The sequence below is a fragment of the Adiantum capillus-veneris genome, chromosome 21 (genome assembly GCF_014529385.1).
Source record: "Adiantum capillus-veneris isolate H3 chromosome 21, ASM1452938v2, whole genome shotgun sequence".
Lineage (NCBI taxonomy): Eukaryota > Viridiplantae > Streptophyta > Polypodiopsida > Polypodiales > Pteridaceae > Adiantum > Adiantum capillus-veneris.
In genome coordinates, this window is record NC_140951.1 from 69,828,358 (window position 1) to 69,840,190 (window position 11,833).

At 44.4% G+C, this 11,833-nt stretch overlaps 1 long non-coding RNA gene across 1 annotated transcript in view; it reads right to left on the bottom strand.

The window, feature by feature from the left end:
• Positions 1-10,695, bottom strand: part of LOC147431123 (uncharacterized) — a 43,790-nt gene extending 33,095 nt beyond the window's left edge. Inside the window, exons 1-2 of the long non-coding RNA XR_015185674.1 lie at positions 9,936-10,695; positions 9,665-9,854 (exon numbers count right to left, since the gene is read on the bottom strand). This is a non-coding gene — a long non-coding RNA (uncharacterized LOC147431123). The remainder of the gene's footprint in view (positions 1-9,664; positions 9,855-9,935) is intronic.
• Between the last annotated feature and the right edge of the window lie 1,138 nt (positions 10,696-11,833).

An 11,833-nucleotide genomic window follows, 5' to 3' on the forward strand; every position in this document is an offset into this window, starting at 1 on the left:
AACGTAAACCTGGGATGCACGTGGATGTTGGCAACCAAATGCACTATTGATTGGGATACTGTTAGTGTCACGACGCGACCACCAACTCTTACCCCTATCATTCAAGCAAAGTCACCTACGTTGCAAACTCTAGCAAAGTTGAAGGATAGCCAACATTCACAAGCAAAGGTGATTAACTCGTCTTTGCCTGCTACCCATGAACCTAGCACTTCAACACTTGTAGTTGCAGCAAGCAGTAATATTGCAAGTACTCACCCACGACCTAAGAGTACATATCAATGGGTCCCCAAGGCCTTACTTCCAACTACCTCAACCCTCCCATCCATTCCAGGAAAACATTTCCTGGGAAAACCAAGAGCGCGCCCTAGGAGAGTCAAGACCAAATCACGATGGATTCCAAAACAACTATTAGAAGCCCAAGGCTACTATGATGGAAATGAGCAAATTTGGGTACCTAAACGTAAAATGTGTCCTTCCCTATCGACAACAAACCCATATGAGTCAAACAGTGTAACGCTAAAGCCAATGGCGGACCGTGGGAAGAGAAAGATCACAGAATGCTACACACCTAGTCCAGAGCTAGTTTGGGCTCCAAGGCAAAACCAATTTATTCCACCTAGCTCAGGAAGGGAGGAGTTCCATGAAGCTTCTAGCTCCTCATGTAATACATCCATAGAGGTAAAAGCTTCTACACAGCCTCCATCTATAGTAGTGGACCTCCATGAAGCTACAAAGAATCCATACCTCCCAATGTTCAAGAATCACCTGATGAACCACTTCAAGTTCGATCCTGGGAGAGTACCTTACCACCCTTGCAACTTGACCAGGCACCTAGGGTAATAGAAAACTACTGGCAAAAATCCTCACCTATTACCAACTGGAACAATTGGTTTCAAAGGGTGACGACATCATTTCAAACGGTATGATCTACCCAAGGAAGGGGGGAGTGTTTATGGACATCCATCATTCACTTGCTTCCCACTCAACCTTTCTCCCTGACCTCTTAATCTCCGATCTTAGGGAATGTATATATAAAGCCTTATACTCACAAAAACAAGATAAAAAAGTAAAAGAGCAAGAGCCATAACACAAATCATAAAAACAAATTATGCACAAGAACACGACCCTTGTAATATTTGCACTCTAACCATCATCTATTTGCGTGTACAGATATGGCTAGTACGCTAGAGTCATCCACTCCTGCCTTGGGTGAGAGGTACCCTCGTTACTTTTCACAAATATTTCACATGGTCTTTCCAGTGCTTGCATGTGAATGGGATTTGATAGGTACGCTAACATGTGAGAGGAATTTTGAGGAGTTAGAATGGCTGATACGTCTCTTGACCACGTCTGATCCATACTTAGTAGAGAGCGTTTCTCCCATTGCACAAGCCTACCCTTTTGACCAAGATGACTATAGGCGTCTAGTGACCTTCTTAGTAAACATGGGCACCTATGATGAAGAAGAAAATTTAAACGACTACACGGATGGCACATATGGTCTCATGGATGATGACTTTGTTTATCTCAACGACGAGGATAGGGGTTTAGCCTTAGGGTTTCCCCCCAACCTCTACAATATCCTATTCCCTTGACTCTCTAGGGAGAGTGCAAATAATTAGGTTAGGGTTCCTTATGTTTTTTGTTGTGTTCAATAAAGATTGGTACCTTTTTCCACTAATGTGCCTCCTGGAGGTATTCCTTTTGTTTCCTAGTGTGTACACGAGCGTGTTGCTATTCGTAGGATTTGGACCTTCATGGAATCTTTATCTCGACTCACTCTTCAAATCAAGCGCGACCATCGACACAAACAGGTGTTTCTTGTCCATTAGCATTGCCCCTTATCTTTTTTGCATCTATGATTGTCAGCTTTAATTGTGATTGATAGCCTAATATTCACCGCATTTGCTTAGTATCAAACATTTAATTCAATGTAATTTTTTGTCATAATCACTTGTCTAGGTTTTAAAATCAAGCAGTCCGACAAACTCGTTTGACCAAGTTAGGTGTTAGAAATCTTCTCTTAATACCATGGGGAATGCCTTCCTAATAATTAATGGTTACTTAGGTTCTTAATCCGATTTAGGCAGCATTGTGTGAAATGTACTAGGGCTTTCTAGTGGGCTTGACCCTATTGACCTTTAGCTTAAGTATTATAAAGGGAGTTTACTAGTGTGATGAGCCTGGGGAGGTGTATCAGTGTTATATGACCCCCCAAAGTTACAAAATTAAAATGCTGAAAATGAACAAACAAAAAATCAAAGTGCCACACTGTAAAATCTTAAGCTGGAAGAGAAATCTCAGCTTGATTTGGTACTTCACTCACATGTATTGCCTATGGTACTAGAGCCCTAGAGGTTCCCAGTATGGGCGCTTTTACTTGAAAAGCAAAAAACCCAAGGCATACAAAATAAGCACACACATCAAAATTGAATCACTGTGAAAAGACTTTGGGGGGTCAAAGAAAAAGTAATCAGTCAGGCGATGATTTCATGAGAAATTCCTTTTATGGTAGCTTAACTACAAGGTCTTCTGGATATAGCCTCTAGTCAGCCCTCGAACATGAATACTTGGCTCTCGCGATTAAACAACTTAATTGACCACAGAAAATTAAGAAGCTTACCCATGGTATTAATATTCGATCTCTAGTGCTTTTCGACCGTCAAATTAGTGACCCCAGACTTGTTTAATTTTTTACCTTTATATCTGTTTATGCATTTGATTACATTGCAATTTAATGTTCATTGCTGACAAATTGTTTGAAATTCTTTTACTAATCAAATTGTCTACCTAAAACTGCATATGCTTTTTAATCACTTATGAGAATGCAATTACTGTGCCAATGTTGTTTGATTTTGTAGTGACTAAAGAAGGCTAAGGACATTCATCTCATATGCTCTTCCACCTCGACGAACGAGCTTAAACTCAATAGCTTCCGAGGACGGGATCTACATCAGGAAGGGGGGCATGTTAACCCTGCTTGCTCACGGACACCCCATCACCTACGACGGACGTGTATTATGTATTTGGTAGAGTCAGGTACCGGGCTTGTCGGACCAATAGGAAAAGGGTAAGAGTGATCGCCGATGAGAGGCGCACTCTAACTGGGACATTCAAGGGATTAGTTGGCTAAGCATGGGCGCCCAAGTGTGAATGGGGTGAGCTCATATAAAAGCCAACTAAACCTAAAATTCACTCATTCTCTCATTTGTGCAATAGAAGAGTGCTCTTGCTCCATCTCCATCTCCATCTTCTTCTTCTTCACCTCCTCGTGTGTGTGTGTATGTGTGAGAGAGAGAGAGGGAGTGTGTGTGCGATCGAGCATTACGAAGGCATGACGGCGGCGAAGAGATTAAGCGCGGCACGACTGCAGCTTCTTCTTCATCGCGACGAGGAATCCTCCACGGCAGGAGCATAGAGCGGTGAGTGACACACCATTACCCTCTTTTGAGCTTGCTAGATTAGTCTTGTTGTGTGCTTGGAGCCATTTGTGGCTCGCACACGGTGTATCGGCAAGTCCCTTGCTTCGACAGTGCGGCAAGGAGCGCACACCAACTGAGTTAGGTCCTAGCGAATGAGTCTAGTAATCTCCAGTACTAGAAGGGACTCCAACTCGCCAAAGGAGGCAAGTTGTACATGCAGAAGCCATGTATCTGGAACCTTGATGACATTTGTGCATACCAGCATGATGTGTCCCCCTTTAAAGCGAATTGTCTAGAGGACTCAAGGGCCAATATGGCATGTCTGTCTCGTCTCCTGACCATAAGTGAATGTAGGTGTTGATCTCCTGATCCACCGTGGTGTGGTGTTAAATACCATAACCTTGGTTTTACCGAGGTTTACAAAAAATCTACTATCCTCCACAAAGCTATGTAATGCATCCAAATGTCGTTACCTTGGTTTTACCGAGGATTACAAAAAATCCACTATCCTCCGCAAAGCTATGTAATGCATCCAAATGTCATTGCATGCCCTCACAGATCAACACAATATCATCAGCATATAACAACAATGGAATTAATGTACCTGTCAGCTGGGCACCTCTGTCACCCTCTGTCAATGTAATCAAAAACTTCACCTATATACATACCAAATAGAGTAGGAGACAATGGACAACCTTGTTTCAATCCAATAGTGGAATGAACTAAATCGGATATCCCCTCTAGGTGCGTACATGTCCCATCACTGATTTATATAGAGCCATGATTCCCCAAATCAACTCAATAGACACTCCCATCTCTTGTAGTCTGCGCATCAATCTGGCTCTAGGCACCATGTCAAATGCTTTGCGAAAATCAACAAAGCTACAATAAATCCGTCTCCCATGTGCTCTACCCTCCTCAATGATGGCTCTAAGTGTCAGAATATGGTCTTGAGTGGAGAAGCCTCTCCTAAAACCAACCTGTCTCACTGCCCGGATGCCCTCAGTCTCTGCCCATGTGCTCGATTGTTGCTCAAGGATAGATGCATACAACCGTGCCAATGTGTGCTCCATCATAATAATACAATAGCTTTTAGGTTTTGTAGGATCACCTGCCTTGAAGATAGGCACAATAGTAGACAGTGTCCAAGTCTCAAGTAGACCCTCACACATGACACAATTGAACAGCACTGCCAGAACCTCTGTTAGCATATCTCTAGCATATATAAAGTGCTCTGCTACTAGACCATCATGATCATATGTCCTCCTAGTCCTCATCCTCTCAATGGCCGTCTTTATTATCTCTGTGGTAAAGAAGGTACTCGTAGATGGGCATGGCTCAAGAGGATCCGGAAGGGGTGTCTGTCCAAGGACCATATATAAGGATGTTGCATACTGACCCCACATCAAGAAAAGTAATCACCGAGGGAGGGGAATGCTCATGAAACCAATGTAACAGGGAACGGGTGGAACGCAACCCAAACATTCCGAAACGGCGTTCCGAACGAGTTTCGTTCCTGAAACAGAGTCGAGAATGGAACGCCGTTCTAGAATAGCGTGTAATTCCGGAATGGGGGGGTGGGGTGGAACGTGAGGCAAAACGGTGGAACGCGAGGCGGAACGGGCAAAAGTAGGTATTTTGGGGGACATATTTGGGGCATTTTGAGGGCAGGTTTGGGGGCAGTTTTGGGGTTGTTTAGGAGTTGATTTAAGACTAAGCTGAATGGAAGCCTTACTTTAGTCAACTATTCCAGCTCCGTTCCCGTTCCAGGCCCCCATCCTCCTCCCAATTCTCGTCTCGTCCAGGACCCTCCGTTCCCACCTCTCTTGAATCTCGACTCTCTACTAAAGAGCAACTAGTATAAGTCTCGCTCCATCTGAGCTAGGAACGCTTGCTTCTTCCGTCGCACAAGGTGTCGAAAGGCTATGCAAGACTGTCTATGATTGATGATCCCTAGGAGAAGATCCCTCTGAAGCTGAGCTCTCGTCTCTCTACACTCCTCGTCATATCAACTATTTTGAGACATGCTCCAAGAACAATGTCTCTGATCAGGCTGAGTGTGTGGATAATAGATATGCCTCTGCTGTTGCATCATGTAATGTCTCAGTCTCAGTAAAGTGGTGATCTCCTCCACGGAGAGTCCTGGCCTAGCTGTTGTACATAGACGACTATAGATCTCCTCTGTATAAACGAAGTCAGTCTCTGGTGAAAATGTATAGTGGGTATGTATCCTCCCTCTTGATACTTGGGCTGTACTGTAAAAAAAGGAGACGGAAAGTGTCAAGAGAGCATGATCCACTGACACCCACTGATCTAGGTCCTACTGTGAAATCCTGAATGCAAGGGATGAAGCTCAGTTGTGCCATGACATAGTCCATTGAGTTGGCCCCATACCTATGTGGAAAGCATGTGAAACCGGCCGCTCTAGGAAAACATTGTAGGCCATTAAGTATGGCCAAACCATGTGTAGTCGCCATCTCCGTGAGATTTCTTCCATGCTCTGTTTGCTCTCCCTATATCCAACTCTCTAAGCATCTCCTTTGAAGTGTCATAGAAGCCTATTTGTTGAGCATTGCTCGTCCGAGCATTGAAGGCCCCTAGGAGGATGATGTCACCATCCTTGGAAAAACTCCCACATGTCATCGTCTAGGACAAAGGAAGGTGACTGCCCTCTAGGCCCAGCATAAATTGATGTACTGGGGGGAATGTAGCATTTGGCAATGTATAAAAATTGGCTTGCGTCAACCCTCAGTCTCACCCACATGTACCTAGCATGATCATCTCTTCGTACAATGTGTAGAAGTGGTTGTATTCCCTCTCTGAATAATACTGCTACTCATCCCAATCCTTTACTCCCATGCTTAGATCTCGCATCAATCCAGTAAGCTGTCTCCCATCTATATCCCATCACATGCGGCATCATCTGTCCAGGGGCTTGATGAGTCTTCAAGAAGAATATAATGTCCCTATTCCAAAAGCTATCCTCAAAGGCGCCCACATCCAACCTATAAGATACAATTCCACGTTGTCGTCTTCACTATGGTCCCATAGGTTTCACACCGTCATGTAGAACATCGTTCTACAATCACCACCCGACCATCTCTGCAGAAGGCTATCTTTCCCTTCTCCCTTGCTGCTATAATCTCCGACATTAAATCTCCCATGTGAGCCAGCTACTCAGGCAATCCACCACACCCGCACTTCTTTCAGAGCAACGACCAATCAGCCCTTTTCGACTAGCCTTTGGCTTGGAAGCCATAGCCCCTTTTGAATACAACTCAAGATCCTCTCGAGTAGGCAGTCTTCGCGTTAATTGAGGTATCGAAATTGTCTATATCTCTCATCTCTCCATGCTAGAAGAAAGTAGATTGTTAGCTTCCAATGCTCTCCAAATAGAGCAGCTCCGTCGTAAAGCATAGCATGATCGTCATCTTCGCCAATCGAAATTCAAGCTAGGATCCTTAGTGCTACTCTATCAAGCTCGCTAGCAAAGAAAGTCCAAAAAGCTCATCCTTGTTTGGCAAGGTCCCTACAGAGTGCAAGAGATTTTGCCCCTAGGAGCATTACAGTTATCCACCCAGGAAGGTGTTCCTTTGCCCCTAGTCAATGGGTTATCATTCCGCAAATTGACAATCTCTACTAGCTTCCAACTTCTTTAGATATGAACAATCCTCAAAGGTTCATCTGCAGAAACCCAGCTCCCTCTCACAGTCATTCTATACTTGCTCTGGGTACCTCAATATGCCTACTAATGTTATTGGTCGCTATGTAATCTAGCATTTGAAGGTGGTCTCTCCGTCACTCCTTTTGTAGCTCGTGTTGAATTTAATTGTACCAAGTTGTGTTCCCATCCCTTTGCTCGCTTCTCTACTTTTATATCCGGCATACTCCCTCTCACACTCAACTCTTACTAATTTTGTGACACTCGTCATTTGATCTGCACTACTCACCCATCTCACTCTTCTCTAGAGCTATTCTTTGTTTAAGCACTCTCGAAATTGGCAATCCTCACATGTTACTTGTCACAAGACCGGCACCATGTGCCAATAGAAAAGAACAGACTGAACAACTTTTAGCGCTTCAATAACAATTGAACCAACAAAGAGAGAGAACACGCGACACGGAGTGGCGGATTCCACCCCAAGTGAGCATTGGCCCCAAACCTTGGCACCCCTTTCAATATTTCTTTATATTACTTGAACTCAGTACAATGTTGGTACTCCACCCTCTGCACCTTCTCACCAAAGCGTGCCAAAGAATGAGCCCTCTGCACATATTTAAGGCCCTTGGCCTCAAAAGCAACTAGCCCAAAAGCATCTTGTCCAAAAGCTGTCGGCCCGCAAAACGCAGAAATCCGTACAAGTGCCACATGGCACTGCCAGCGTAAAACGCAGAATTTTGTATTGCCTTCCACGTCAGCATGTCAACATGAATTGAGAATTTCTTATTTCTTGCCACGTCAGCATGTCGGCGTGAATCGCGGAATTCCGTACATCTGTTGCCATATCATCAGCTGTGTGTGCATTGGCCCTTTATTTTAATGCCTTTGTGTCACTTGGGTCCCATCGGACGGGTCCCATAAGTTGGTGGGAACTCTTCTTTAAAAATAGGCCACTCGGCAAGACTTTGTACGTTGGCAAAACTTCTTCTGCTGCTTCTACTTCTTCACTTAGGGTTTGGGCCCCTCGACTAGGATCCGCAAGTCGGCTCCGTTCTTCAGTGGCTCGACACGCCAACAATTTGAGACATTACTACAGTCCCTTCTTTGAATATCAATGGATATGGTGTATCTAACATAGTGTACAGCGTGTGGTCATGCTTTTCAAAATGTTCCTTAGCCAAGATCATCTTCCTCCATCACATCCTACCCTTGTCTACTTGGATCCCCAAAGAGCTAATGCTTTAGCCTATAATCAAATTTCTTGAGCATGAACCAAGCATCTCAACGTTCACTTTAGTCGAGATTACATTAAGTGCAATCATATCAGCTAGTAGTATTATCAAGCCAAGGATCTTGAGCTACTTTGGATTACCTTCTCAACCTTCAATGTGCTTCAGTTGGACCACCCATTGGGCACTAGAGAGGAGGTGTTGAGAGGGGAAAATTGTATCATTATCAGATGGTGGTAACTAGTTCGCATCGCATAATTGTATAACTAAGTGAATGCATGTTAGCTTGTTTTTAGCCTTTACTGGGATTAGGACTACTCATAGTTGGGGCTCCATTCTATTACGCTAAGGTGCTTTAATTGGTCCTAGCATCATTTTTTGCTATGTCTCATGTTTCGTGCATAAGTTCAATGTTCATGCATGGACCCGGCTCTCAACTTGAACAAGATCTCATTCATTCTTGAGTTTTAGATTAGAGTAAAGTTATTTCTCTAGCTTTATCCCTCTCTCTTTTTGGATTTGGTCACCATATGTTGTGTTCCTCTTCTTCAATACTGGCACACAACATCATGGCCTATGCACAATAAAAACTAATGTCTATCGAGGGAGAAGGTGACAAGTCTTCCCCCCCCCCCCCCCCAACCCCAGTCACTCACAAGAGAGAGAGCGTCATCTTACGCTGCTTACATTTAGGAAGCAAGAATTGCATGTACAAAAAAGGAGGAATATGATAACATCTTATACAATCACCACATCTATCCCAAAAAAATTATAGAATTAAATATCTATCCCCAAAAAATTCCTTTGTCGCATGGTATATGGCTAACTATGTATTATCACGCATGGAAAGAACATATCAGACGCCCAAGACATCAATCTCCAGTAAGGTCATATGTCAGATGTTGAAAGTTAGGGTATGAAGACAGTGACAAAGTAGAAACTCTTCTTGTACATGTTTAAAAGAGTGGTGCTTATAAGGTGAGCCCTTCCAATCAACAACACAGCCATACCACTCCTCTAAACAGAACTTGACATCCAAACCAGTCCAAAAAAAAAGTTTTTAACATAAAATTCCGCCAAGACTACATGTTGAAGTCATGCATGACCAACCGTCAGAGTACTTTCCCTGCTACCATGAGTGCAAATATGTGATTTCACATGTGGTGCACGGCAGCAACTGAACATATAGAAGTGTGAAAAGGATGATACAAAAGTATAAAAATGAATGCCCATATATACTTTTTAAATGAGGAATGGTTTGGCAAAGCATAAGACCATGCCTCAAAGGTCAAAGAACTCAGGTCATCCTTGAGACAATTCACGTTGGAAGCATCAACCAGGGAAGGAGGTACCAGTTCATTGTCTATGCTGAAGCAGATAGCGGACCCTGGAAGCCATGTAGCCTTCAGGTCATCAGGTCTATGCAGCACTGCAAAGTAAAGCTTCCCTCTCACAACTTCTGAGATACCGCTTCGTTCCATGTCTCTATGTCCCATGGTGCCTTTATAAGCCGCGCCTTCGCAACATCACTGACCTCCCAGCCTGGAATGTGATTGTCAAATAGTGCGCCCTCCCTCTCCCTCCACACAAAACATGCACGCAATAGAGAGAGAAAGCGAGCACCTGTCTCGACCGTGTAGAGACGCATAGAGAGAGAGAGAGAGAGAGAGAGAGAGAGAGAGAGAGGGGGGGGGGCGGCGGGGGCGGAGGCTCGCCGGAACACAGAGAGCGCGAGAAGGACAGAGATTCCGAAGGATGTGACGAACAGATTAAATGTGGCGGCAATGTTCAAAGTCTTTTGTTCAAACGTGGACGCAATGGCCAAGCGGGTGGAGACAGCTCAACCAAGCCGAAGGGTTGTCGAGCCTTGTGGCATACTTTCATTCTTCCAAAATCTTGGGGTAAAGCTGGTGTGCCTACTACCCCAGGCTGGACATGTTGTTGTGTGGCCGCCAGCCGCCCGCTGTACATAGCTCTAGAGTGGGTTCAAATTGTCCAACTTGTGAAGGGGATTTGTGTCCATGTGGCGGAAGTGTATTTGTGCAAATAAAAGAGTGCAATTTCTGGGCCCTCAAGAGAGATGGGCAACCTCTTACCAAGACTAGGTCCTGACTCGTTTCAACGTGTAGCACGCGCCTTCGTTGAAGCTTTGATCTCAGTGAGAGCTAACAAGTAAGTTGAGCACGTTGTCCCTTTTAAGGCGGAAAAGGCAAAGCACTAGTTGGCAACATTGGGCAGTCCAAACGCAGCCTTATATGTAAGGAATAAGAAGCTGTCTCCGTACTACTTTTGAGAGGTTGGTTCTACCCACTCATTGTCTCCATCTTCTCCTTCTTCCCTCTCTACACATACGTATTACACATGCACTCTAATAAATGGTATCAAAGATTGAGAGCCAGAAAATCTCAACCGCGTGCGCGAACGCTTTAATCCAAGCCTAAGGTTGAAGCCTTGGTTAAAGCAAGGAGCTGAGGCTCTCAAATCTACACACGGGCAAAAGCTTTGGGACAAAGCAGGCAGCATTGCAAGCAAAATTGAAGCCTTGGAAGGTAGTGCTGAAAGGAGATCCAAGGAGTACAAAGTGCAACGCTGGATTCAAAAATTAATGCATGTTGTAGAATACAATGCAAAAAGAAGACCCTTTTTGTAGACCTAAATTAAAAGGCAATTGAGGCCTTGCAAGAAGCACAACAAAGCAAGCCATGTAGCACAACCCCAAATGCAAGGGAAGTCGCAGTGCTGGAAACTCAAAAAAAAAAGCTTAGAACCTTGGTAACGCAATAGTGCAGTAGGTTGAGAGAGAGAAAGATTGGGCTCCTTCTTCGGCATCAGAGAAAGAGAAGCGGTGTGTGTGTGTGTGTGTGTGTGTGTGTGTGCGTGCAGAGTGTGTGTACTACATGCGCACGCACACACACACACACACATCTCCCATTTCGACACTCGGTTCCACACATAGGTTGAGAGCAGATTCTTTGTATCTTGTATTTTCTATTAGGTCCTATAGTAGATCCACTTATCAGCACACTCGCCTTTACGAGGGAGGTTGTTTGGGTAAAGGCGGTGTGCCTGCTACCCCAGGCCTGACATACCACTATTGTTCGGTCACCCACTCTACATTCATAGACCCACAATATTTCATGCATTGATGCACCACAACATGCACACAGTGAGAAAGTTGCATTGGAGACAAACATAGCTAGGAGCACAACATACCTCTCTCAGCCATGATGTTGTCTTCTCACGGCACAATTACAAGTTAAGTCACTCCAGGCGCTTGCATGTGGAGGAGTTCTTTCACGCCTCATCAGTCCCCCAACGTAGTAAAGGCTTCAAACCCTAGTAGATAATAGATAGGTTATTTTTGGACACTTGTCACTTCAAGGGAAATGTACGCCTTTTGCCCTCATTTTGTGATGGAGCATGTGCGTGATGCGTGTGTGCAGAGAGGGAAGAAGAAGAAGATGGAGACTATGTGTGGGTGGACCAAACCTCTTAGAAGTCATAGTGAAAGAGCTCCTTAT